Below are 25,123 nucleotides of genomic sequence, written 5' to 3' on the forward strand. Positions count from 1 at the left end.
GGTATTCGTGGTGGCGTGAACCCCCCCCCCCCCGTCAGAAAATATCTGGATCCTGTGTAGATTGCGTATTATCTTTGTAAGTTGTTCCAAATTTAATTGTTGTGTATTTTTATTGTAAGTAAAGTCAGTAAGTACTTAGTTTCTATAATACCGCTGCCATTTCCTTTGCATCTTTTTGTTTTCCCTCTGTAAGCATAATAGGCCTATGCTAGATAAAAATATGCACGTCTGCAAAAATCGTTCATTTCGCGAAAATCTATTGCGGACGTAATATAGCCAAGTGTGCTGAGCACTGCAAAGCGAACTTAACTGAATTTCGGCGGACCGATTTTGGATTATTTGGACTACTTTTGCAGGTAACTCTGAGGTCTGGCGGACCGATTCTGACCACTGAACAAATTTTTCCTGACACCGCGATGGTTTATCCGTGTGTGTATGTGTTTGTGAGTGTGGGAGGGGGAGATGGTATCCCCTATAACCTTCGAGCTCCTAGAGAGTTTAAGTTGCCCATAAGTCAGAACAAAGCGCGGTCTCGTGACCATGGAGTATTTGCCAAATGGTGAAATCTCACTCGGCAAGCTTCCTCCCACATCAGCCTTGCGCTCAACGGATACAGCCTATGCTCAACGCTAACCCACCAACCACCAGACCAGTTCAACCAAAACCGCCGAAGACGGTAGCATCAAAGGCCCCATCTCACATCGGATCCAGTGCATTCTAACTCCGCCATTACCCACATGATTAAACTATCGTATAGATAGGATACGCTGAAATCGACCAAGGTCTGTGACTAAAAGGTGTCTGGCGGATTCGCCAGCCCGCTAACAAAACTATGTCCAATAATGTAACCGCACCACAGGCTGATATTAGGTTAGGCATTATATGATGGCGGGAACAGGTTACTACGGGTTCCGTAAATCTAGAACATGGAAAAAAACTAGTTTGTTACGTATACGTAAGTACCTCGGTAATATAATAGAAAATAGGCTTACTGCAAAACCTTTAAATCAAGGACAACCTGCTACCAGGGTAGGAAGCTGGCTGGTCTGGGCCTTGTACCGTGAATCAGCCTTATGTGTGGTATTGTTATGCCACATGCTAATTACGAGTTTAGAAGGTCTGCACATGCTCAGAAGATTTTTATGCGTTGAAATCTATGGAGGTTGCTGAATGTTGAATTTGTGCTTAAAATAAAAAATATTTGCGTTTGTGAGCAATACATTTTTATTTTATATAGGCAAGTAGTAAGTATAATTTTAATGCACTAGTTAGTGGATAACTTTCATTCTAATTTGTTTTGGATCTTTGTTTCTTGCATCTTATTTATATGCGGTTTAACATGGCTTATTCTCAGCTATGCCTATCTATACGCCTAACACTGGTGCCTTGCCTGAGAATGTTGTTCTCTTCACCCTTAAGTTCTTGTCAACGGTGCCAGCAGGCATTATACGGTACGGTAAAACAAATGCAAAATAGGGGTACTAATTTCACTTGACATGCAAATCAATCATACTTACACACTTAAAAACAAAATAATCTACCAATAAAATCATCTGTCTGTTAACATTATAATAGGCACGTATTTTCACAAATTGGATTTTTAAATCGATGTGATTTTGTTTTTCAGTATTACAATGAACACAACATTGGTCTAAGTAAGCCATGTCAAACCGCATATAAATAAATGCAAAAAACAAAGTTCCAAAACAAATAAGAATGAAGTTATCAACTAACTGGTGCAGTAAAATTATTTATACTACACCTTATAAAATAAAAATGTATTGCTTACAAACGCAAGTATTCTTGATTTTAAACCTTTCAACGTAAGGATAAGATAATAATATTAATTATTAATATTAATAATAACATTGGCTCCAAATAATACATGCATTACTACTTCCAGGGAACAGTAAAATAAATTTCTGGAAATTAATTATCTGGGGAAAAAACACGAAGAATGACATATCTGGGCCGAATCCAGGATTTCCATTAGTGGAAGGAGGTGTGTAGTGTGCAAAAAAGGCTAACTGGGGTCAAGGGAGTATAGCCGGTGGATTAATGCGTATTTTAAGGGTTCCGAGGCAGTTACTCAATCTCAGCCTCGTAATTCGTGAATATATAGTGTAGGGTTATCTATAGGCCTACTAGAGTATAACTAATGTTATATTGAGTAAATTCTCGACTGTTCTAAAAATGTGTTCCGATTTCGTTTGGGGATGTTGAACTTGATGTTGAACTAATAATTTAGTACTACAAATATGATCATAATAATGTATTACTTATATAACGTTCAATGCTTATTGTTCTATTTTTGGAAACGATTAATTTCCAGTCGGTTAATCTCTCATACGCAGCATCATTATCTGACGGTAATCCAACATGTCGCTGACGTCATCACCATCAATCTGGTCAGAGATATAGTGTAAACACTCTCACACATCTGCTATGCCGAGAACAAATTATATTCGGACTGAGTTCGAGTAATTCTAAAAAATAAATTAGTAATGTGTGCATTTTATTATAGAATTGGCGTGGACATACTATTAAAGATACACTGTCTGTCAAAAAAGCTGAAACAACCTTAGAACTTAAATTAGAATTCTGAATACAGTAGCTCATTCGAAAAGATCACAGGTTTTTAATTCTTAACCAGAAACAGATAAAAAAAATCGTCACTGATTTACAGGCGATTAATACTACAAAAATCCTTAAATTTATTACAGCCAACTTAAGGGTCAATACAAAAGAATAGCAAAGGTATTATATATAAAACTGTCCATTAAATTGACAGGGATTATTTTCTCATTCAAATATTTAATTCTTCTTCTAATAATGTACAGACACCGAACAATAGTGTACTGTATTACATACATTGTGCGCATAATGGGTGTAGAACCAATTATCGGATGAGTTGAAAAATTGTAAAAATATTTGTTCCTTTAAATATAAATTAAATGAGAGGTTATGAGGGTTTACGAGAATGAGATGGTTCGACGTAATATAAACAATTGTATATTTTGTAATAATCTTTTATCAACGACTTAAATAAATAATACATTAACTCTAATCATAATTGATGCCTAATCATATTGGTGAAAAATATCTTACAGTAGTTTTTATTTTTATATAGGGCTCTGCAACTAAAAGCTTGTTATTCGCAGAGTTCCTTTGATCATTTCCTTACTTCTCTACTTACATTCTCTTTATTATTATGAATTATCATCACGTACTGTAGGCCTACAAATTGTTATTTTATGACAAAAGTGAAATAAATATTACTTGAATAGAGTTGTGTAGACAACAATATCAACAAAAATATGCTGTTTTTTAAAGGTAGGATTTGATGACCTCAGACTGTTCTTGAATCGGTTTAATGATTCGCTGTTCACCTTTTGTTGGCGCAGTAGATTCCAAACGAATGGTGCACTGTAATTTTAAGTTAATTACATACTTAGGCCTAAATATACAAAAGTCGCAGGCAGCCCCACCCTTTCCACCAAAAAATAAAATTAAACCCTAAACCGTAAATCAGACACAGATACATACTAATAGCGAAGCAGCTTGAAAGTATATATGATAGGAGGTTACATAAAATAGCATAGTTGTAGTCAACAACAAGACTGCTGATTTTCGGGTTGTTCGCGCACCCGTAAACCACAACCTGGCGTAATCCATGCCCCGCTTTCAGTCACGTCTTTTCGCTGCCCTTGCAAATGATTGGGATGTTACACTTAAACTATGAAACTGTTCTTCACATCCTCTGGATTATGATTAGGGTGTCATTGAGAGGGAGAGCCATCTTTAGTCATGAGTTTCTTGCTTAGCTCAAAAATGCTTTCGCTTGATAGGAGCTAAAATTTGTCTTTCAGAACAGAAAAATCGCTGTATTTTTTCGGGCACCTGGACCTTATCAAAGGTAGTGCCAGCGGAGGGGGATGGGGTGGATCAGGGCTCCGTTGGGGAAACCTCACTGCTGTGGTCCGGAGAAGCGCAACGCATTTTATTTTCCTCTCCACGACAAAGCATTGTGCTCACCTATGACAGTTTGTATTACTCGACAATTGAAACACAAATCAGTTGCCGTTAATAAAATTGGAAGGTATGAAGTACTTGGAAATTTGAATTGAATTGAATATGAATATTAATATTGGCGTTGATCTTGGTATTGATATTTATAGTAATATCGATATTGATATTAATGATTTTGATTGTGGTATTGATATTAGTATCTACTATTAATATATTGTTGATATTGGCACAGCCTTTTGATCTGTAATACGGTATTTGTTACAATAATGATGGTATTGATATCAATATATTGATATTGATATTAATATCGATAATAATATTGATAATTTTGATAGTGGTATAGATATTGATGACGCTCATAGTGGTATTAATATTAAGATTGATTTTGATACTGTTGATATTGGCACAGTCTTCGGGTCTGTGACATTGAATATGGCAATGCTTACTTAGGGAGTGTTTGAGTATATCCGATGTTTCGGCATACACTACCAGGCTTACTTACGTTGAATAAGCATCTTGCTTCCTCTTTAAGGTATTGTTTTTTTCCAACTGTTCCTATATCGAAAATGTATTTAATTTAAGAAATTATAATACAACTTAAAAAGATACAGAGATTCGATCGATAAGTATTGGGCAGGGGTGGCGCCAGTGTTTGCCGGGGGAGCTCCCCCGTCGGGGAGGGCTAAGCCCCTGTTGGAGAGAAAAACCACAATTCGTCTGGGAGAAATAAAATGTATATGTATTTTCTACATATTATAGACTCTAAAATCGATTAAATAAGCCTTTGAAACACTTAAATTGTCACATTTTTCTGGGGCTTCGCTTCCTGTGACACTTCTTTCGAGAGATTTGAGCTACACCTGACCACTTCTACTTTTTCTTCGTCGGGGACATCCCCCTCCCCCGTCGGGCAAATCCTGGCGCCAACCCTGGTAATGGGGAAGAGTAAATTGGTGCAACACAACAAGAGAGAGAATGGTTTGGCGTCAACATGCTTAGGTTTTCGTCCTGCATAATGTATAAAATAAACTAAACCATCACTAAAGACGGGATTGTCTGTCGGTACGTGTACGCATTGGGCCCTCTTCATCTCCAGTATTGCTAAAAACGAGTCTTTTGGTTGTATGTATCTTTGGTATGTTTCAATGTAAAATATTCCTGTCTTATACAAAAAAAATAGATGGGTTCAAAAGAAACGCCACATGGTCTAAATTTATGCATTTCCTGGCCCTATTATCGCAATGGCGGCTCTAGGATATAATTTATGCGGGGGTGGGGGCTGTCTCTTATACACATCTGTCTTCGGCAATTGTTTTTGTTTTTGTTTTGTTTTTGTTTCTGTTTGTTTTATCTATTTACAACTGTGAAATCCTACCATATGCAATTTGTTCTGAGCACTGTACAATAAAAATAGGCCCTAATCAATCTTTATATTTGATAGATTCTCGTGTGAGTTGTCGATACAAGATGCATGTTAATATTGTCCAATGTCTCATTGATGCTCAATAATATAGTGACCTAGTGTGATTTTAGTAACCCATACTCTAAATGCAACACACCCTAAGAAGCAAACAAATGAATAGCGACCCAGGGTTAAGTTTAACAGGCTTTCATTATTCAAAATTATAGCCTAATGTTGGTTGAATTAATAATTATGATTGAGGCTATGTGCACTACTAACTCATCTAAGTTATAGCAATGGATTTTTCTTAAGCTACTCCTATCCGGCATTTCTATTTTTTTTAGCATAGGCCTAATATATTTTATACTGTCATTGTTAATGTAAATGTTGGTCGGATAAAAAAATGAAATAAAATAAGACTGAACTACACATCGCAAAGAGCGAGAACACATAGCGCCCTCTGGTTTGAGTTGAAAGCGGTGATACGAAGAATTCGTTATGATTGTGGAGGCTTAAAACATTTGATGATCAATAAATACTCGTAGCTTGAACATAAGTCTGCGTATTTATTAAGTTGATTTATCTTATAAATAAAACGAAAGGCCTGCAGAAAGTGCCAGAGGAAGTGGGGAGGGGGGTTATAGTTTGGGCAAACCCTTCTTTTGTAGCAAATTCTCTCTTTTCTGGCGAAACCCTCACCACCTTCCCCCACTAAATTCCCGAACGAGTCCGCAAATACAGCTAATGCACTACATACCTACCCAGACTCAGACGGAATGTTTTGCTGAGACCTTTTTTCAAACATAACTGCCTATATAGCATTATTTAGTTTGTTTGTTTGTAGTATTTATTGCTATCCATATAAATAAAATACAAGTATACATTAAAAACAAATTATATAAATAAAGGAGCATTAACAATATAATATTATATGGCATAGCAGAGGATAATCATTTAAGGTCCAGTGGGATGCTTGTTTCAGAAGGGGTCTTCGTCAAAGAAATACAATTAACAACATGAAGAAACTTATCAAGTACTGTAAATACAAATAAAGGAGTAAATATTTTTAAAAAAATTGTAAAAAAACAAAATAATTATCAGTCAACAATTTTAGAAATTACAAAATATTAATTTAAATACAAAAATAGAACATTTTATAGAAAAAAATTAAATTTTATTAACACTATTAAATTTATTAATTATATTTACAGAATGGGTTTTGAGACCCATAAAACCCAAACATTCTTCGGGGCTTTGGCTTCGGGGGTTTCGCTGACCCCACCAGGGTTGAGCCCCTGGACCTCATGCCTGGACAAACCCTCCCCCCCCCCCCTTGGAGGAACCTGGCTACGTGCCTGAACCATAATTATTATCAACGTAATACCTATTTATAATTATCAGTATTCGTCCTATTTACTGTTATTTTACTCTTAATCTACGCACCAGATTTTTCATTTGAGCTTCTTTACAAATTAACAAATCGATAGATTCACTGACAGGGTAAGTCTGATTACATCACATTTCATGTTTTCTTCTCAGCGAATGTGTCATGCAAAATTGTCGGCCGCAGGGCTTCTAAAGCACATTCGCCAGTAAATACTTACAACCCCCTCTAGCGATTCTCACTTTGTGGGCTCAAATTAATGTGTAGTTGCATACGGCGTTTCAAAGAAGAAACAGTGGCATTATAATAATAACGACGTGTCGCGATAGATACTAACAACGCTTTTCATACGACAAGCCGACTGGTAGCTACATAAATGATTACTTTTCTGGGAACATAACGTGGATCTAATGTCACTTATAATTTCGGAACCGATATCCGTGAAATAAGGTAAGATATTTTAATTATATACCGTAATGTCAAACGTATAGGATTAAGCAACGCCTAAATAATACCTGTCCATATACACTATGTGTGTGACAACACATTTACTGCTTAATTATTGACACTTTCTTTTGAAATAAAAACAACTTAATATAATAATGTGGATGCGCGCCTTGCTATTCTCACCTGGCGGTATGTTCTGATTGATCATGTTCATTCAACTGTTTTCATCTCCATGGTATCTGTCAACCTGTCGATTGTAATACGTGTTTTCGACCTCCTGTAGCTTTGTGTCATCACCACGGATTATTTTCGCACCAGTGGACACTATTCATTTTTTAGCCTATACGTTTTTAATACCGAGTGATATATATGTTAGATATTATTGTTTAAACGAGAATGGATACTGTAGATTTTCCTGGAGCATACAGTAAACTGTTTAAAATCAAAATATTCTCTTATCAGTTCAACCAAGGAGAAATATCAAGGTGTCCCTCATCATTTAAACCAACTCCCTGTTGAAACCAATGCTCAATCGTTGAATCCCAGGCCAATATACTATAATTCAATTATTAATTGTGCAATGATTGTAGCATGGAGCTATAAAATTTATTTTATAGCTCCATGATTGTAAGTAGGCCTAGGTGTCCTACAGAAAGCGACGCGGTTTGACTGTAAACAGTAACACGGACACTGTGACACAATGCCTATGTTGCGCTTAATGAACTTAAACAATAACATTCACATTTGAATTGGTTACTTTGCTAATAGGCCTATTACCTTTTAATTAAAGATTGAATGAGAAAATAGTTTAGCAGACACATAGTGGCCTAATGATAGGCCTACCACAATAGGCCTACTGATCCATTCGATCGCCTATATGGCTCTGCTTTGCAGGCCTTATTTATTGGCTAGCTGGAAGCGAATTTACGTTGATTAGAAAAAAACATAATTGTATCGATCCAGGGGTGGATTTAGGGGGACGGGCCTGCCCCTGCTCCCACTTTTGGAAAGTAAAAAAAGGGGGCGGGGGAAAGAAAGAAAGAAAAAGAAAACATATGATCGCCCAAAGCGCCTCAGAGATTATTTTCGGGCTTCTAGAAAACAAAAATTTCGCGGGAGCAATCCCCCAGACACCCCTTTCGACCTTCCTTTCGAACATCTCTGGATCTGCCCCTGCGATGTGTGTTCGTGTGCAGTGTTGATTCCTGTCATGAAGTGTTAAAATAGTCATGGGCCTCATTGGTGGGGTTGGGCGAAGGTGAAGTTTGAGGGCTTGATGATTAGTAAGGGGAACCGAACGGGCAAAATGAGGTGAAATTTACAGACTTCGTAAATTTCTAGTGGGGGCGCCTGGTGGTAGCGAGTGTTTTTTGGGGGATGAGGTGCGTGAGCGCCTGGTGAACCTCATAGACTCCACCAATTCTGTAATTTTCTCCGAATATTGGGAGAATTCTTAACGCAATATATACCGTAAAACTTCCAATAATAACCCATTACTCTATTAGTAACCCCTTATAATAGAACCCACCCTAATCTATAATAACCCACTACTCTAAAACTAATCGATGGGATTACTATTACATTCAAATCAATATTTTTGTCCCTTTAACACGATTTACGGTATTTCTTGAAATAAGCATTCTCCACAATGTGATTTCGCCGTTGATGATCGTTTTTTTTTTAATTTACGCCTCTGTGTTGTTTTTTTTTAAATTTATAAATAACATTAAATCACAAAATGTTTACCCGTACCGTAGTTATCTATTTCTATGAATTACTGACACGAAATGCTGGGGGTGGGTGGGGATTTACTATTTTCAAGTGCCAACATTAAGCTTAGTAATAGTAACCCATAATAGTAATCTACCCTAAAAAAACAATCAAAGCATATAACCCATGGTTATAATAATATTTTTTTATTATAATAATAATTTTATTTGAACGTACGCTTTTGTAACAGTGGCACACGTTAAATAAAGGTGCGTTCAATAAAAAAAAAAAAAAAAAAAAAAAAAACCCAAATTAACAAAACAGTTAATAATTTGACTAAATATAGATCAACAAAATAAAGGAAATAAATGAAATTCAGAAAAGACAAATTAGCCCAGAAATTCCTCACTCCCTCCCAAACAAAAATACTACTAGGCTTAATCAATCAATCAGTTATGGATCGAAACTTAACATACATCAATCTTACAAAAACTCACATATTTACATGTAGAGAATGCCTTTCCTTGCCTATTTAGCTTATGCTTTACAAAACTTTAAAAAAAAAAAAACAATTTTATATATAAACATATAAAATAAATAGGCCTAGACAATAATTAAAAAAAAAAACAAAATCGGTTACAGTCGCCCTGATGAAAAACCCACTTTGTAACAGTTGTTAACTGAATCAATCGGGTTGTTTTAATTGTCTTCAGGAGAATAATGAAGAAATTCCACCATCATTAGCTGAATTACCTCATATAGAAAGGGATGTGTCTGCTGTTGACAGCTACAGACGGAATGTGCCCTATATATTTATCTATAGGCGTACAGTATAAATATACATATATGATGAAGAGTATCATTGGTCTGTTGGTTTCAATTCTGTCTGTGATAATATTTTAGAGTTAGAAATGCAGGGTACATCAAAATACAATAATTAAAATAATCAATAAACTATTATCAAACGCTATTGTAAAAATGGTTTTTTGTTGTCTCGATGTTTGAAGAAATGAATTAAGTAATTAAATCGGTCTTACAATGCCGAAAGCAAACATTCACTCTAACCATTTGAAGTAAATAATTTATTTTACTAGGCCGACACAAGACGATATCTACAGCGTGACCTTTATCCGAGATAGCCTTTAGCTTTGTAAATCGAAGTAATTGCAATATCGTAAATGAAAACTTTTTTAGCATGCCACACACAGAAACCTTTAGAAATGTCAGCAACTATTCTACATCATTGTGGCTAAAAGAATTGATTCTGGAACTTGTACGCTATAATATACCGTAGTTTTCAAACATTGCAATGTTTACCAATATTTGTTAGATTCAAAATAATAATGAATATTCTTTAATACAATAATTCATTCCAATTCCACCAGCTGTAATAATATTATACTGCATTAATATCCTTATCTGTCAACAGCTCTTGTAATAAGTCGCGGACATGGATATGCTAATTTTGATGTTTGTCCTCAAACAGTCGTGGTGAATCTATCCCAATGTCAAATATAAACATGCACTTGACATCATGTTTGACTGTTGGTAAATCTATATATTGAAGCTGGAAAGCTGATTAATAGGCCTTCTGTATACTTAGAGCAGAGCTAAACTTAAGCCGTCCACTTCACTCATTGATCGTCTCTGCTGCGTGACTCGTTTATCGCCTGTTAATTCTCAAGATCATCTTAATTATTAAGTGTTCACTGACTGACAACAGCACTTAGGAATGCATTTTTTAAATTATTTATTTTTTTTATCGATGAAACTTTATTATTGAGCTATCGGGTAACGCAATTTTTTTGACAGAAATGATCCTAGGGGAGAATCTATGTTCATTCATTCAAACTTTATTTAAATTCAAGTTATACCACATTTACAGTAATATATATATAAGTATAAATACAATATATAAATACAGTAAAACATTATCAACAGACTTGTTGGATCAATTAAAAGGCCGTTTTTCAACAAGTTCGAAAGTGGGAAGCAGTCAAAGGATAAAATATCAAAATACAAATAAACAGTGGTATGGAATTAATAATAAAATACTAAAAATTGCATAATTAGTAAATAGAATCAAAAAGTCAAATACAAAAAAAAAAAAAACGAACGAGGGTCGGGTTGATAGTATTCCATTCTCTATTGATGGTCCTGGGGCTATGTGCATACTGTACGTTTGAAAGGACTATTGTTGGTTCGGAACTGCAGTCAACAACTCAATCTACCACAAGTGTTGATTACTGCAATAGTTCTATCCTGTATTGTAATGTATGATGAAAGTCATTTTGTTGAAGCACACGCCCAGCACACGACAATTGCATTTAATTGGTAGACTGGGGTAGGCCTACTGGCTGGGAACCGATGATTTTACTCCGTTATTCACGGGGGAATTTGCCATTTTAATACAAAATTTATTAAATATTGAAAGTCTCCGGAGTTTTAGCCATTATAGTCCACTATTACCTAAATGACTCCTTCGATTTTCCGGTTTCAATTAAAGCAGGTTAAGTAGACAGTTCTACTGTAAATGACATGCAATGTTACTTGTATTTGTTATTATTGTACTCGATCCGAAGATTAAGTTAATAGCTATCCATAAAGATATCCGTTTTTCTGCTTACAAATATAACTGATATAATTCTCATGATACATTCAATACAATATAGATATAGGAGACCCACCCCACTGGAAGTGTTTTGGTTTAGCGATGTTTAAACATGAAATCTCAATACTTCTACCATATAGTTTTGTATAGGTCTACTATTTAACATCAATATTAAACCTCGAAGAAAGTATATTATGAGCAATATCTTTTGTAAATGCATACATAAAATATAATTCAGTGCAGAGTCAGTGTCGATTAGACGTAAACTACTTATTAACACATCAATCATATTTTTATTTCTGTTGCAATACAATAGCTGTCTTTAGTGCCACTTGATTAACGGCCTCCAAAATGATGGACGGCCAAATTGAAATTTCTATGCGATGCTTTATTAAAGTCTACTTTGTCTCGCATTTGCCACGGGAATGCGAGACACGGCCACTTTACTTTAATCGCCTGCTGCTGCCAGTCCATGCATCGTATTCATCAACAAGTCAGTACACCACGCGTAACGTTTCGTACCCCGCGTAAACGCGCATGTTAAGCCTGGTTTCCTTAAAATCGCTACTCTGTCGCTACAATGTTTTCAGTGCAATCGTTGTAATTAGCAGTCCCCGACGCAATCGGGAAGGCTTCCCGATTCGACCGACCAATCAGCATTAAGCTACGTTTCCATAGAATCGCTTACTCTATCGGCGACAGTCGCCGACAGGTCGGGAATGTTGAACCTTTTTCAACCGATCGCGTTGCGACGATTGCGTTGCAGACGAATCGTCAGAGCAGCTAGCAATGCACCCTGATTCGTCTGCAACGCAATCGGCAAAGTTGAACCAGGTTCAACCTTCAACCGAGCTTCACCGTCGAAAGCTGTCGGCAATAGCATGTAGCGATTGTATGGAAACCAAGCTCTATACGATACGTAGGCCTATTGTGTCTCCATTTTATTCTGCCTGAGAGACCAGGTAGGCCATCGCACACTAAACATATTTAGTTGATTCTGGTATTTTATTTCGTTTTATTAAATGTTTTTGTTGTTAAAATCTAATGATTCCCAACATGATACTACAAATTGTGGTTTGGAGATGAAGCAAAATTTAAAACAAAAAACAAAATTAAATAGAGATTTAATTAACTATATTTTGAGAATAAATAGATAAATAGATAGATAGATAAATAAAAACAAATAAATAGACCTATTGCGATTAAACGTCGGTGAGTGTAATTTAGCGATCGTGGACTTAGCTGAAAGTAGACAGTGTAACGCAGAGTGAAGTTGATAAAAGAAATTGGATAAGCGAAGCCAATCACTACCGGAATGCAAACACATATGGATGAAAATGACCGATATTGGCCTAACTGTTTAAATTACTAATTGACCAAGGCCTAGCAGTTAACAAACGCAATGCACGTGTTATGAATAATAAGCCTATGTGTCATGCGCAAATATCTATTATGAAATACTGTATTGTCCTATTTAAAATTTTCACTATACGAAGTTGTACTCGACAGGAATACCCATCTTGCTTTACAAAACTTTAAAAAAAAAAAAACAATTTTATATATAAACATATAAAATAAATAGGCCTAGACAATAATTAAAAAAAAAAACAAAATCGGTTACAGTCGCCCTGATGAAAAACCCACTTTGTAACAGTTGTTAACTGAATCAATCGGGTTGTTTTAATTGTCTTCAGGAGAATAATGAAGAAATTCCACCATCATTAGCTGAATTACCTCATATAGAAAGGGATGTGTCTGCTGTTGACAGCTACAGACGGAATGTGCCCTATATATTTATCTATAGGCGTACAGTATAAATATACATATATGATGAAGAGTATCATTGGTCTGTTGACTTCAATTCGGTCTGTGGTAATCTATCTAACTGGTTAATTTTATAATAAATTTTAGAGACGAACTGCTGTAAATGAAATTAATAGTCGCACTGTTCATTTCTAAAACGATCTGATCTCCGAATCGGAAATTCTCCCGCATTGGTTTAAATTAATTGTCCTCGGTTTTTTTTAAGGTTATGGGGACCGTTTCTATGGGACGGGGTTTAGAAGAATGTAAAGCATGCTGTATTAATTCGGGATAAAAATAGGCTAGCATTCCTAATTGTGAACATCTTCTAGACAGTGAGAGAAACAATATTAGTTTACGTTTACTGAGGTCACAATTATGATGATGCGGGCATTGCGTACGATGGTGTCAGTTTTTATCAGAACTAGGCCCATTAAATGTGAATTGCGGCGACTAATTATGTGAGCGATAGAGATATGCAGGCTCAAGAGCATCACTGGCTTAGCATTACTACATATTGGAGTTAAAGTTGTAGATAAAAAGGTATTCGCTGAATGCATGTGACAGCGCAGCATTACACTAGAGGAGGTATTATAAGCATGCATTCCACAGATTTGGCCTCCAGTGTCAGGCGCGAAAAATGGAAACCAAAACAATAATTATTTGTAAGTTGAAATTTTTTATAAGAGGAAAGTCTACTGTAGATTTTATTTGTTTTAATTGTGACTTCTTCAACAGTGTCGAATCCAGGAATTCGAATAGAAGGAAGTCCAGGAAGGGACTTTCACAGACAGAGAGTCTAGACCATTCGAGCTCCAACATGGTTGGGGCTGCGTAGGAAACAAAAATTATGATTTTGGAACATCTAGATGGCCGGAAATGGCTTTTTGAGATCTATTAATTGTAATTTTTCTTTTTCCTTCATTTTTAAAAATAATTTTGAAAGATTTAGGGGGAGTGGACCTGGGCCGGCTCGTTTCCCCCACCCTCAAATCCGCCATTTTTAAATCAATCAAAGTAATGTTCATGTAATGCTCAAAGTAATGTCTTATGGTTATTTATGAATGAAGGTGAAGGCCTAAAACCAGGACCGTAACCAGGATTGCCATGGTATGTGTTGTTGGATGTACGTGCGAAGTTTGTCAAAAAGGGGACAAGCTGGAGTACGAGGGTTTACGGCCGGGTCGAGAATACCCGGCGGTAGCATAGCTTCTGTGGTTGAAGGCCTTCAATTATGTCAGCCTCCGTAATCCGTGAAAAGTATGTCTAGAAGACTACCATATATATTAGAAATTATATTTTGTTTTTTTATTGAGTACATTCTCGACTGTCTTGAAAAAAACGGACCTTCCAGATTTAGTGGAGGCGGTGCGTACGCACACAATGCAACCTCTGAGTAGGCCTACGGCCCTGAAAACTTCATTAAATTCGGGCTATTTTGTAGGCCTATGTTCAATTCAATTCAATTCAATTTCTTTTATTGCTTCGAAAGCCATCATGGTCCAATATCCGCTAAAACATGCATAAAAAAGTTACGAAATTCACAAAAACACATTGATATAGGCCTATAAAAATGAATATGTATGTTCTGTTTACTTCACATTTCTAACTTTATATGAATAGGACGCTAGCCACATTATGATATAACAGTTATGATTTTAACAACATAAACCTTTAATGCCTTTTGATGGCTTTCGTTTCAAACATCATTTTAACCTCCAACTGCATACACCACCTACTCCTGTTGTTATGCGTGATACTCACAATATAATATTGAATATCAAATTATAAGCCTAGGACATGATATTATACTTTAGGCCTATAGATTTCTTCAATGGCCAACTTGATAAAAGCACCAGCGAGTACCAATTGTTGCAAATAATACCTAGGCCTAATTAAAATTTAGAAGAAAAAAAAACAAAAACAAAAAACAAAAACAAAAAAAAAAACAAGTTAATGTGGTGCATCACGCGATATATACCGTAACATACGAGTGATACCGTATCGCGTGCCACCACGTTCATGGATTGGCCCGAGGATTCTAGAGTCAGAAAATGTTACCGTATCGTAGGATTACTGCGCGAAAATAGAGCAAAACATTATATCAAAAATTAAGTGGTTCTATCTCGTCCATTCGTCCAGTGTTTACGTGAAACCGCCAGTCTAGCGTTATCTATCTGTGTGACGGACGGGAGCGCGTTACACACGTGCCGGTAGGTAGGTATAACACGCGATTCGTCGGAAAATGATAGCCTAAATGAATAGCTCATCAGATTAAGATTCAAATTGGCCTATTTCATGAAGTTTGTTTTCTTGGCATCTTGATTTTCTTATCTCAAAGAAACACTTATATTTTCTCTTTTACTTTCTTTATAATACCTTAATGTGAATACAGTATACGGTATTAATAATAATGATTTGGACGTAGATAAGGGGGGCCACAAAGCGAAGCACGTGTGTGTGTGTGTGGGGGGGGGGGATGCCTAAAAATTAAACAATTGAATGAATGTAACGGTGAAAAGGGAAATCAGAAAACGATTGACGATTGGAAATACATGGAGAACAGTTACAAGTGATGTAACATTCCATTGAAATAATTATGTATTAAATTTAGATCTGATAAAACTAATTATTGAGATCAGAATGGCTAAACTAAATTGGAATACTTTCAAATAATGACCATGGAAGATTTATCTCATCATCTAACAAAAATATGTAGTTATAAATTAACCTTGTTAATTATTGCCAAGTGATATTAATTAGGTTCTAGTTTTAAACTTGTGGCCTCGTAAGACCTACGTGTATATTACAATCAATATTCTGTTGTTTGTTTTTAAGTTTCCACATATATCCGTTTCCAAGTTACTATTCCTTCAAAATGTTCATAGTTATATATTTTGTGGAACGGCTGCAGTGGATAAAGATTTGTTTATCCAGACGTGAATATAATTATACGTTATATGTTTGTTTTCGTGCTCCTACAGTATACTATAAATGACCGTTTGTGTAGACGGTATTTGCTGTTGGAGAGGTTTAAATGCACAAGGCGTCGAGCTTCGTGGACTTCTTAACTTGAACGTGCTTATTATTCTCCATTGTTTATTTAATCATTTCTGACTCGATTGCCTCAGAATCCAGGTGCAGTCAAAGGAACTCTTCGCCAAATTGTTAGATAATGACCTGTAGCGAGTATTGCGCATGCGTGAACATGACCGGTTGGTACAGTATTATTATGAGGGAAATCAATCATACTTACATAGGCCTATACATACTTTACTTGTATGTAGCTATTTTGGTATCAACGTGGTAAAACTAACATGCACATATCGTAGAAATACCAGGGCTTTATTAATGATTCACATGCTTTAATAAAATAATGACAGAGATAAAATTAACTGTTCTGTTATAACTCCATGAGATGAGTGAGGGAATACAGTATGTAGGCCTACTATGACGCGCTTGTGTATTATTGGACTCGTGTCTTAAGGATGGTAGGCCTACATTTCAGGGATGTATAGTAAGTTCCACGCTTTTTAATTATTATCAAATAATCTGTGATATACTTTCCCTTATTTAGATTAAGAAACTAAACATTACCGTATGTAAAGCACTTCACTGAGTATGAGTAGGGGTTATACTGGAACAGTCTCTAATACAACAATGGAATTACAGGCTCTGAATTTAGTAGAGAAATAGGTCCATAATATAATTTCATTTCATTATTTAATTGGTAAAAAATACCAAAATGGTGAGACCAGGGCCAATTAAAGTTAAGTGAATCACTGTAGCAGTGTTGGTTGGCCCACTCTAATCAGTACAAGAAAAATGGTATAGTTTGGTGACACTCTGTGGCCTGGCCTGATTTTTTTTTTTTTTTTTTTGGAACTTCAGTACATCAGGAATTCGCTGTATATATTATTGTTATTACATGCATATTTATTCAGGATACATATTTAATGATTTAAATATTGACAAAACATTACTAACATTGATCTACTAGATATTGTCTTGATTAAAAAAAAACAATCGTACAATCAATAAAATACTATAATTAGTTAAATACAGGCAATTTATAACATACCGTAACTTCTGACACACGGTGCAAACGTTTTGTTAACGTTTTCACTATATTTAGAGAGGGTGACTCTTCCTACGTAACCTAAAGGAGAGGAACCTTTTAACTAAATATAATAGAATATGATGCACCTCTATAAACTTAGGGAGTACGGTACGTGGAGATGTGTTTTGGCACTAAATTAAACAAATTCCAATGTATATTAATGTTATGTGCTACTCACTTGTCTATTCTGAAGCTGTTGTGCCCCCACCCCCCTCCCCAGGGCCGTAGCCACAAGAATTGAAGCGAGCACTAAGAGACTGGGGGTCTGGGGGCCGCCAAGGAGCCCGGTCAAGGTTCAGGGGCCGGAGGCCCCGAGAAAATTTTGCTATTTTTCCATTGTATACATCAATTTTAATGATGTTCTGTAGTAGTAATCTAATATATAGGCCCAGTTTTAAATTATTTTTTTATAAAGATATGTTTTAACCTAAATCTGGGATGATGAAGCAAAACAATAAAATACTTTGAATTCAAAACAGGGGGGTTTATTAAAGAGAAAGCTTGTTATTCCAGGGATTTCACTGTTCCCTGGTTATTCACAGCATTGTTGTTATTTTAGTATTTTGCCTTTTGACATTGACAAAAACCTATGAACAAAAAATAATATTGCTATGGTACACTTTCAATCAATCACATGCAGGCGCGGATCCAGACCTTCCCACCGTTGGAGAAAGTCAGGGTGAGAGATGAAATGATATTTAAAAAAAATATAAAGTGATTGCAGTGCCTGGTGGTCTTATCTGTCAGAAATGCCACCTACCTCAACAACTAAAGACAAAAATATAGACAAAAATGCAATACACTTTTGCATTGTCTAACTATTAATTAAATGGCTTCGCGAAGTAATGTTGAGTATTTTTATTTATTTATTATTATTTTTATTTTATTGATTTATATATGTCACGATGCATGGTTAATAAAAAAAACAGTCACAGTGAGAATATACTTGTGTGTTGATTCTTATAACCTTATTGGAAGGCATATATCATTTTATTTATTTATTTTGTTATTTTAAAATTACAAAAGACAATCATGCATATTTCATTAATTTCTTGGTGGAAGTAAAATCCCACCAATCAAGTTTGGTTTTGGTCAGAGTCAGTTTTTGAAAGAATTGCATCATTCAGCTTATTTTAAGAATAAGTTATATTATGACCAAGTTGTTATCATAATATGAATTCTATGAATTTCTAAATATTATTAACAAGAACAATCAACACATGACATAAAACATGTAAATAGGCCTATCAAAATTATTATGTTTAAACTTTCCTCGTCGGTGCGTGCATAAACGAATGTCTTGGAATTTGGATCTAATATGTGTATACTGATATTGATAAACAATCACAATTCTCTGTACTATATATATGTTAAATATTTACAGAGTGGACTTCCTTATGTTTTGGTCATATTAAACTGCAATACTATTATTAAAGAAGTCCATTCAACAAACAACATAAATCATATACATCCAAGTTATTAGGTTAAAGTCCTTATGTCGGTGTATGCATAAATATAGGGCCTACCTGAGATTGACAGTCAATCAAAATTCTCTGTACCATATGCTAAGTTAATGAGTAAACTTCCTTATGATTTAAAAAAATATAAATGTAACTGTTCCCGGATGTACATGGAGCTACGCAAAGTTAAGAAGCTTCGAAGTTTAAAAGTTAAAAGAGATGACTTCTTTTATGTTGTGGTCATATCAGACTAATATTATTAAAGGCCATTCAACAAACAACATAAAACATATCAAAACTATTAAGTTGAACTTTCCACTTTGGTGAATGAATATAATTTTTGGGACATATTTGATAATAATAAACTATATAACTATTGTCCGACTGTGTGCATTGAACATTTGACGACGACGATAATGTCGCCAAATTCCCAACCGTAAATCAGGCTACGGGCGTCGCTTGACACTGTTCACACCAAAGGGCCTGTTGATTAATTTTGCGCACGAGCCTGTCATCATGACCTAGCTTCCTCCTCCTCATCATCATCTTCTTTATCATCATAAACTATGAATTCAGAGTGTATTCAATAATAGACGTCTTATAATGCACGAAAGCATCTAGTAAACAAAAGGTTTTCGAAGGAGGAGCCGAAGACTTCCCCCACCCCATAGGCCTATCTAAAATTTGTCTTCCCGCGACAGAACAAGCTAGCTCTCTTCTTATGACTCCGCCCACCATGGGAACCCATCTGTGCAATAGTGTGTGTCTGTCGGTTTCAAGATTATAACGCACAAACTAAAGCATGGATCATCACCGAATTTATAATGGAAAGGCACATAATAATTTAGGAAAGAAAAAAAAAAGGAAGAAAAATGTCAAAGGTCACGGAAATGTTTACCCGCGAGTGTTTACCCGCGAGCATTAAAAGAATTAATGGAATCATAAAGGCCTCTTGGTATTATACACCATTAAAGGCCTAGCCTACATAATTACCTACTACTTGTTAGATTCTATGATCATTAGTATCATTACCCTGTAGGCTATCTTAATTATGCCGCCGTTTAAATCTAGCCTATACTCCCAAAAACTAAACTTATCTAAAAATGTGCAAAAATAGCGTCCACACTGGGTTTTATCCACGCAATTTTGTTTGTATTTTTAAATGGATGGATTTTAGGTTTTAATGGACTTATTGAACAGTAATCGAATTATAATCGACATGTTTGTTCACATTGTTAACCCACTTCGAATGATCTACCCACGTGCAATTATGTATACTCTCCTCATTATATTAAATATGATTCGATTAATCGACGGAAATAACGGTAGATGGTGTGATCAATATTGTGCCATTTTGGGTCGAGCGTTTGTGCCGCCACCACTCACATAATTGAAGACCACTGAAGAATTTCTTTATTTCACTATAAGCCAATCTAAAAATTTGACCAATTAATTTTAAATGGGCTAAAAGAAACTGAAAGAAATTTGTAGACTTCTACTTGTCGACGAGTCTCGTTACAAGAATGATGTAGTGTTGCTATTATTAGATGGTCTATACTGTAACACAACCTGCATTCTTAATGCCCATCATTATAACAGCACTTGTTTTGCCTAACTTTGTACGGTATAGGCTAGATTTTGCAACATAGTCCAAGAGGAGTGGTCGAAAAGAGGATTGGGATGTCCTCCTACTGTGGGGGCCCAGAGGTAGTTTTGTCCCTGGAGCCAACACAAATGATATATTTTTTAGACAATTTAATCTCGTATAAAATGATATTGAAATGAGTCACAGTAGGCCGACATGTATATTTTTGTTTTGTAGCTAAATTAGATCATTTGAAGCCGTTCCGCGTTGTTTCCCGTTCGTTTTGTTTTAATGCTATACCGTACTTTAACCAATGTTTATGTGATGTCATTGAACCTAACTAATTCTGTTTATATTGTATTCATTCATTCATTCATTTATTCATTCATTCATACATTCATTCATTCATTCATTCATTTATTTTCACCAACAGCGAAAAATCGCCACTTACTGGTAGGAAAAATGTAAAATACCGTATACTCTATGTAAATACGTTAGTGAAGTGGGGTAGAAAAGGTAGAGCGTCAGACATTACACCTGTGTTAATCCTAACAAAAGAAAAAGTGAACTGTTGTGATCCACTCTTTAAAGGTCTAAAAAGGCTCTCTCCCAACATGTCAGAGGATGGAAACGGTAGATGCTTCTCATTAAACAGTACAGTTCATTAATTACATTATGAATGTTAGTGAAAGCACTTTTATACCTTCATGGTGAAAGTGATGGATCATGGGCTATATAAGTGAATATTATTACAGTATATAGGTCTATTGTGAATAAATAAATATTATGAGCTGTTCTGTCATTGGCTATGATCAGGCGCGTATATGTATATAGAATGCAGTGCGCACCTATCGCATATCACTCATTTTATATTAGCATTAAGTCGATTCGTCATACTCTAATATTGGTCCATTGACACTTTCACTCCGAAACCGTGGCATCATCTAGTCTTGGTGATATAGACATGTGTCTGACTTTCTGTTGTTTAAGTTGCAGTGCTATATATTAATTTGTCTGTAGTAATTTAATTAGTAGAACCTAGTCGAGCCACTCCTCATTAATAAATCTCGGATGAGCAAATATCACTACACACTGGTATATGAAAAAGTCATTTTGTATGGGAAATATTTAAACAGATTGATGTCATGTGTACTACGGTTAATTTATTGAACCTTAATTATGTCCCTGATATAGAGTCGCATTAGTTACTATGTTTACGTCAATTGAAAATATCTTACAAGTGCCAATATCATGGCAGACAGAGAGGCTGCTTTTATTTTTTTCCAGAAGTCTACAAATTTCCTTCAGTTTCTTTTAGCCCATTTAAAATTAATTGGTCAAATTTTTAGAGGGGGTTTATGTTGTAGTCTGCTGTTGAGTCTACTCTGCTAACATTAAACAACAACTAAACTACGGTACTTCTACTGTACACTGCACACTACTACTACTACTACAACTACTACCACCAACACCACCACCATCGCCACCGCCACCGCCACCGTCAACGCCGCCGCTACTACTACTAGAACTACTATTTATACTTCCTTTCTACTTCTGCTGCTACTAACTACTACTGCTACTAGTAGTAGTAGTAGTAGTAGTAGTAGTAGTAGTAGTAGTAGTAGTAGTATCAGTAGTAGTAGCAGTAGTAGTAGTAGTAGTAGTAGTAGTAGTAGTAGTAGTAGTAGTAGTAGTAGTAGTAGTAGTAGTAGTAGTAGTAGTAGTAGTATCAGTAGTAGTAGTAGTAGCAGCAGCAGCAGCAGCAGCAGAAGCAGCAGCACTGTAGAAGTAGTACGTAGCTGTAGAAGTAGAAGGAGCAGCACTGTGAAGTAGCACCGTAGCTGTAGAAGTATAAACAGTAGGCTTACTATTATTATTTGTTATGATTCGTGCTGTACAGACATGTCTGGAATAACGTCACAATTTCACAAGCCAAATAAGCAATGTCTAATTTACATTTACGACTTAATATATTAAATATTTATAACAACTTATCACATAAAACAGACAGCACCATCATTAAAGATATAAATACAGAATTTGCTGTTGCCAAAAATTGTTTTGCTTTTACTTCAACGTGATGACACGTACATCGGCAATTACAAAAGCGTAGATCCTGCCAATAGGCAGACTAAGGCTGTCTTGGTCAAGAAACAATTTATAAAATTGGATTCTTGCTGGATATAAAAATATTGTGTGTTAGATTTGGTAGCTTCTTTCTCAGTCTGTAACAAGATGTTGTCCATGAAACATTGTTAGGTTGTATTGTAGGTCTAGGGGTTTTCATTAATTCGTATTTATTTGAATGCATTCAAGTAAGACAACAATATACAGAAATTTAAAACAATAATTAATTTTAAAAACAAGACAGCTCAGGATGACCCAAAAATACTTCACTGTTTATTTTCCATTCCATTTACAACATTACGGCAAATACGTGCCGCCACAACCTCATATGATATGCTGACTTAAAGTGCCCACAGGGGAAAAAAAGTTGATAGGTTGTATAACTGATTTTTTTCTAAGACATAAAAGCATATATTTACAACATATCATTTCTTTTCCTCCGGAGCCTGGCTTTAACGACTTTTAGTCCTTCTTTTCTGGTGGGCACCTCAACGTGACTTTACGATTAAGAGACGAGTCAGACATGAGTTTCTTATTCCTCCATGGTCGGATAATCATTTTCCCTTTTGATCAAAATTATACTCACTACTCCACTGAACAGTCGATTTACACGTTAATCGGCTACAGTTAATTAGCTTAATAGGTATCAATTAAAGTTGTTTGCGAAATAGTGACAGTGCATGCGAAATAGTGACGTGTTTTATTAATACCCTCGTTCTAATTTTTACCTTGCAACGTAATTTTTGTTATGGTCACTTTATGCACATATTGTACTTTGAAATAAATTGACCGGTGACTACGGACCGCTAGCCGGCTTATAAATAGTTGTGGCTTTATGCCTACTATCATTACTACTAATGCAAGGCCTGCTACTGCTGCTGCTAGGCCTGTTGCTGCTATTGTTACTCTGCTACAACAGTACTCCTACTCAATTGTGGCTCCAGAAATTTGCCGATGTCCGACAGCGGAGTCCGAATTACCAAGGGGCCGATTGGGAGCCTTGGTCAGGTCTCGGAATATGAATGCACAATGTCATAAAGTAGGTCATTTACTATCATAAAATATGCTAAAACACTGTACTTTTATACTTCTATGATGTGTAGCCATATGGATAAAAAAAAAATAGCTTTGTTTGTTGCTATAGCCATAGCATACCACCAACTATGATCATCTATTAGTGATGATACCTGTTTAGTAGAAACACATTAGGAAATAATTATTCTTGTCGAAATTCTAAATAATTTAAATTAACAGATGTTACATATCAGGTTACGGTTGAATTTGTTTACCATGCTTTTTATAGGAATTAATACAATAAGCTGAAAAGTACAGTATAATGATTACGTCACTATTGCTCGTCGCACATCTGTCACGGTACCGTTTACTGAACTTTATTGAGTTAATTGATGCATTTATCAACTGGTGGAGGTGGAGGGGAATCATTTATGCCAGCCACGTCCCTCCCAATGAACATTTTCTGAGGACAAATTTAACCTCAAAAAGCTAAATATCACCTCATTAGCCTTACCTTATTTTTGACAGCAACTCTTCATATAACTGGTAGATGATAAACGTATCAGGCAGCCTATCAACGAAAAGTTTATGAACAGTTGTGTGAAATGTGTCTGCGGTGGGAATCGAACCTACGACCTCTCCCTGACAAGGCGAGCGGCATACCTCTAGTCTAGACCACAGAGACCTTTCGGTATTGCCAGATTCAATGCACATCTGATATACGCCCTTTACAGAAGTGGGTTCTCTGAGCCCAGATATCTATTTATTCACTGCGTTAGTTTTACACTGGTTTCCTGAAACTATCTAATTCCAATTTGGCGTTCTATATTTTTGTTTTTCACATTTTCTACTAGGCCCATGATTATCATTTTCTTAAGCCTTTCAGAAACTCTTGTATATTCTGCACTCTTCTTAGGCTTGATGCGTTGACAGTCTTCATACTCTTAAGAACTCCGCACTTTCATTCGGTTTTACAATAGTGTGCCTACCTATGACTTTAATTCTTTCAAAGAGCGAAGAGTGAAGAGTTTTTATGTGTTTTGTTTTCAATTGTTTTATTTCCTTGAGCATTGTTGCAATACTTTAGTTGAAACATGTCTACTTTCAAGTTTTCTTTTCCAGTGGTAATTATATTTTTTATTATTTTATTTTTTATTTTTTTGTTATTTGGTATTTAAATAGCGCCTTTTCTTTAGGTTACACTCCTGGGTGGAGACAAGCTTGCTCAAGGACACAAGCGAAATGCACAGCGAGGGATGGAAACCCCAACTCGACGTTTGCATGGAACCAAACCATTCCCGCTGCGCCCAAACCGTCATTTTTCTACAGGTGATTTCACGTACGCATTACTGAATTTTCTATATCCCCATGTATTTGTTAATAAGACATTCAATGGGCCTAATTAAAAAATTATTCTATTATTGCAATACC

At 35.7% G+C, this 25,123-nt stretch overlaps 1 protein-coding gene across 6 annotated transcripts in view; it reads left to right on the top strand.

The window, feature by feature from the left end:
- The first annotated feature begins 7,086 nt into the window (after positions 1–7,086).
- Positions 7,087–25,123, top strand: part of LOC117121685 — a 34,922-nt gene continuing 16,885 nt past the window's right edge. Inside the window, exons 1-2 of one of the 6 annotated variants that reach the window (XM_033266967.1) lie at positions 7,087–7,265; positions 24,875–25,031. The gene's annotated coding sequence lies outside the window, so the exon portion shown is untranslated. Of the gene's footprint in view, positions 7,266–13,672; positions 14,052–23,662; positions 23,718–24,874; positions 25,032–25,123 lie in introns of those variants that run through there. The other 5 variants (XM_033266965.1, XM_033266966.1, XM_033266963.1 and 2 more) reach the window with 5 other exon arrangements.

This window comes from Anneissia japonica, unplaced genomic scaffold (assembly GCF_011630105.1).
Source record: "Anneissia japonica isolate Jap-2015-1 unplaced genomic scaffold, ASM1163010v1 scaffold287709_len1912824_cov184, whole genome shotgun sequence".
In the NCBI taxonomy this organism is placed as follows: domain Eukaryota; kingdom Metazoa; phylum Echinodermata; class Crinoidea; order Comatulida; family Comatulidae; genus Anneissia; species Anneissia japonica.